This window comes from Pieris brassicae, chromosome 14, assembly GCF_905147105.1.
Source record: "Pieris brassicae chromosome 14, ilPieBrab1.1, whole genome shotgun sequence".
NCBI classification, from domain to species: domain Eukaryota; kingdom Metazoa; phylum Arthropoda; class Insecta; order Lepidoptera; family Pieridae; genus Pieris; species Pieris brassicae.
This window is the reverse complement of record NC_059678.1, coordinates 115,001-120,000: the sequence shown is the minus strand read 5'-3', so window position 1 is coordinate 120,000 and position 5,000 is coordinate 115,001. Positions and strand designations below refer to the sequence as shown.

General features: G+C 46.3%; 2 non-coding genes across 2 annotated transcripts; both read left to right on the top strand.

Moving 5' to 3' along the window:
- Positions 1-2,041: 2,041 nt before the first annotated feature.
- LOC123718257 lies at positions 2,042-3,947 on the top strand. The gene has a single exon (XR_006754958.1). It is a non-coding gene; the product is annotated as a small subunit ribosomal RNA (ribosomal RNA).
- A 350-nt stretch (positions 3,948-4,297) lies between these two features.
- On the top strand, positions 4,298-4,454 carry LOC123718245. The gene has a single exon (XR_006754947.1). It is a non-coding gene; the product is annotated as a 5.8S ribosomal RNA (ribosomal RNA).
- Positions 4,455-5,000: the final 546 nt, after the last annotated feature.

The following is a 5,000-nucleotide window of genomic DNA, read 5'->3' as shown; positions in this document are numbered from 1 at the left end:
TAGCCCTAATAATAATTATATTATTATGATTATGACAATGTTGATGTTGTTGCACTAGACACACCATAATAAACCATAAATAGTTTTTCTTACCAGAAGAGTTTTTATTTTTAAATATTCAATTTTAACTAGAAACGTATCGCTATCGCTAACAAAACCCCACACCACACACCACCACACGTTACACACATATACTTGACAGAGTAGATACTATCTACATATCTATCGACAGAGTTGTAGATATCGTGCCGTTGAACGGCATCTTGTCGCGTCGCGTGGCGATCTTGTACGAGAAACATTTTCCTCTGACATTGTATCGGAATAATTATTATAATTCATTATTATACATACATACATACATACATACATACATATTATTAATAAATATAATTGTTTTTTTTGTTTTTTCTTTTCTTCAAATAAACCCACATTGCCATTTCTCTGAGCGTGTGCTGCGAGCTTCAACGAGAAACATTCGGCGCGAAACTGTCGAGCGGCCGGCCGTCGCGCGCCGCACCTGTACGAGAAACATTTTCCTCTGACGTTGCATCGGAATAATTATTATAATTCATTATTATACATACATACATACATACATACATACATACATACATACATACATACATACATACATACATACATATTATTAATAAATATAATTGTTTTTTTTGTTTTTTCTTTTCTTCAAATAAACCCACATTGCCATTTCTCTGAGCGTGTGCTGCGAGCTTCAACGAGAAACATATCTATCAATACAAATGTCTATGCAAAAAAAAGAAAACAAACAAAATCATATCAGTCAATAAAATAAATAATAATATTTTTTTACTACTACTACTAGTACTACTACGTGCTACTACTGCACGCCAATACACATACATAATAAAATGAAAAATCGTCTCTCTCTCGCTCGCTCTACGAGAAACATTCGACGTCCGCTCCAATGCCGACGCGGACTATTGCTCTCGGTATAGATGTGGAGCGAAACAGTCGTGCGCACAGCGTCGACTCGTTCTCGTTGCCGCGCGTCGTTCGTCTCAAATAGACACGAACGACGGACGAGAGAGAATAGAATGTGTTCTTGTTTTTGTGTTTGTGCGAAGTGTGAGAATATTATATACATATATTCGCGCATGGATGATATAGATATGGGTATGGATTTTCGGAGGAAATTATATCAAATTCGTATTTCGAATGCGAGACCGCCGAGATCTTTCCCAGCTCTCTCTCTCTCTGTGTGTGTGGTGTATAGTACATTTTATATATCTCTCTTGTGTCAACACAAAATAACAAAGAATATACATACTACTCCTCCTCATATTTTATATAATATAATATAAAATTATATTATAGCACCGCGTTCGCAGACCGTATGGTGATGTTACCAATCGACCAAGATTTGGGACCGTCTCCCCCGGTGTTATCTGTGATGTTAAAAGAATACGCTTCTAGGCACACCTCAACGCAGGGCGCCTAGCGTGTTCGACACGTGCGCGGTCGCCACGGCGACCGTATATGGAAAGAATGTATAAAAGAGGACGCACACGCGCCCATCGTCGAAACGGTGTGCGCAGCGTCGTGTTGGAATTTATCCCTCAAGCTCCGGGCGTTGATCGTATCTAGTGCGAATCATGCGTGTGTGTGCGCATGTAATTGCCAGCCGAGTTTTAATATGTTTACAATAACGTATTGAATAAAAATTGAGAAGTTGCGTTTAGATGAATGTTCAATTTTCAAATTGTCACAACATCGATTCCCGCCCGCGGGGTCGTGTTCGTTGCAGTTTTATGTCCCTCACAGTGGTCGAGCATCGTTGTACATCACCTCGTTGCGAGATCGTGACGGGACGGCCGCTCGTAGACCGGTCAAAGTTAGTCTATCGATATGAAGCGCGAACGTCGCGTCGCGTGCAAATTCGACGCGTTACGTTCACGCGTGTCGAGAAGGCGCGCGCGCAAGCGCGCGCCCCTCGACGCCGCCGAGCCAGCGGCTCGCCGAAGCCGCGTGACCGCGGTGTAGGCGTGTCGTTTGCGTAAGCAGCTCCCTGGTTGATCCTGCCAGTAGTTATATGCTTGTCTCAAAGATTAAGCCATGCATGTCTCAGTGCAAGCCGTATTAAGGCGATACCGCGAATGGCTCAATATATCAGTTTTGGTTCCTTAGATCTTACTCAGTTACTTGGATAACTGTGGTAATTCTAGAGCTAATACATGCAATCAGAACTCTGACCAGTGATGGGATGAGTGCTTTTATTAGATCAAAACCAATCGGCGGAGGGCCATGCGTCCGAAGTCGTTAATTTTGATGAATCTGGATAACTTTTGCCGATCGCACGGTCCAGTACCGGCGACGCATCTTTCAAATGTCTGCCTTATCAACTTTCGATGGTAGTTTCTGCGACTACCATGGTTGTCACGGGTAACGGGGAATCAGGGTTCGATTCCGGAGAGGGAGCCTGAGAAACGGCTACCACATCCAAGGAAGGCAGCAGGCGCGCAAATTACCCACTCCCGGCACGGGGAGGTAGTGACGAAAAATAACGATACGGGACTCTTACGAGGCCTCGTAATCGGAATGAGTACACTTTAAATATTTTAACGAGGAACAATTGGAGGGCAAGTCTGGTGCCAGCAGCCGCGGTAATTCCAGCTCCAATAGCGTATACTAAAATTGTTGCGGTTAAAAAGCTCGTAGTTGCATTTGTGCGCCGCGCTGTCGGTGCACCGCATCCGCGGTGATACTGACACGTCTGCGGAGCATATCGTCGGTGAGCCGGCGGTAAAACGCCGGTTCAATATCAAAATCCTATCGCGGTGCTCTTCGGTGAGTGTCGAGGTGGGCCGACAATTTTACTTTGAACAAATTAGAGTGCTCAAAGCGGGCTCAAAATGCCGCTTGAATATTTCGTGCATGGAATAATAGAATATGATCTCGGTTCTATTTTGTTGGTTTTCAGAACTCCGAGGTAATGATTAATAGGGATAACTGGGGGCATTCGTATTGCGACGTTAGAGGTGAAATTCTTGGATCGTCGCAAGACGAACATCAGCGAAAGCATTTGCCAAAGGTGTTTTCATCAATCAAGAACGAAAGTTAGAGGTTCGAAGGCGATTAGATACCGCCCTAGTTCTAACCGTAAATATGTCATCTAGCGATCCGCCGACGTTACTACAATGGCTCGGCGGGCAGCTTCCGGGAAACCAAAGATTTTGGACTCCGGGGGGAGTATGGTTGCAAAGCTGAAACTTAAAGGAATTGACGGAAGGGCACCACCAGGAGTGGAGCCTGCGGCTTAATTTGACTCAACACGGGAAATCTCACCAGGCCCGGACACCGGAAGGATTGACAGATTAACAGCTCTTTCTTGATTCGGTGGGTGGTGGTGCATGGCCGTTCTTAGTTGGTGGAGCGATTTGTCTGGTTAATTCCGGTAACGAACGAGACTCTAGCCTGCTAAATAGGCGTCGTCATTCAAGGTGTGCGCGACTCTCGGGGAGCGCAACTCACTGGCGACGTATTAAAATTCTTCTTAGAGGGACCGGCGGCTTCGAGCCGCACGAGATTGAGCAATAACAGGTCTGTGATGCCCTTAGATGTCCTGGGCCGCACGCGCGCTACACTGAAGGAATCAACATGTTCTCCCTGGCCTAGAGGCCCGGGCAACCCGTTGAAACTCCTTCGTGCTGGGGATTGGGGTTTGCAATTATCCCCCATAAACGAGGAATTCCTAGTAAGCGCGAGTCATAAGCTCGCGTTGATTACGTCCCTGCCCTTTGTACACACCGCCCGTCGCTACTACCGATTGAATGATTTAGTGAGGTCTTCGGACCGACACGCGGTGGCCTCACGGCCGTCGGCGTTGCTGGGAAGTTGACCAAACTTGATCATTTAGAGGAAGTAAAAGTCGTAACAAGGTTTCCGTAGGGGAACCTGCGGAAGGATCATTAACGTTGGTTTTTTCTTTTTGTTTTGTTGTTGTCAAAGACTCGCAAAAAAAGAAAAAAATACAAAAACACGTGAATGATACGAATCAAAATCGAATCCGAGACGGTTGACTCTCTCTCGTCGATTCGCGACGTGTGCGTTGCGACACGCTTTGATTAGCGTTCGCTATCGCCTATTGATACTTTGAAATAATATTTTAATTTTTGTGTACAACCACGCAAATAAAAGAGATTTTCTTTCTTTTCATTTGTCGTACACGTTAATGATAAGTATTATTTTCAAATTTTTTTGTTTAATTTTTTCGCACCTTTTATATTTTCTCATACAAAAACACACACAAAAACAAAACGATTACCCTGAACGGTGGATCACTTGGCTCGCGGGTCGATGAAGAACGCAGTTAACTGCGCGTCATAGTGTGAACTGCAGGACACATTTGAACATCGACATTTCGAACGCACATTGCGGTCCGTGGAGAAATATCCAGGACCACTCCTGTCTGAGGGCCGGCTGCATAAAAACAAAAAGCCACACTGTTCGCGTGACGAGCGGCGATCGCTGCGACTCCGGTCGTAGCGCCGCATCTCTGTCGCGCGTGCAATTGACGGTTTCGCTAGGCCGCCGAGCGGCCGAACGATCCGTTCGAATATATGTTCGATTACGACTCGTCATCCGTATTGGCCGTGTTAAGCCACGTCTATACGATACTTTTGTCGCACAAATAAATTCTCCCCGCCGCACCGTGTCTCCCGCGGCACGGGTGCGCGTCGAGTCTTTACGCAACGACAACGACAACGACGACAACGACGTTCGCGTTTACGCGTCGCGCGTGTTTGCTCGCATCGTCCCGGTCCCGCATGGCGATCGCGCGACGGTCGGCGCCGGTGCGCGCGTCGACGTGTCTCGACGCTGTCGTTGAAAGTTGTCGCGTTCGGCTCAGTTTCTCTTACTCTCGCGAGAGGAAGCGAAACGCGCGCGCCCGCTGCTCTAGCGGTTGCGCCCAGTGTGTGCGTGCGGTGTTTGTGCAATTGTAGTGTGTACGAAATTATTGTGAC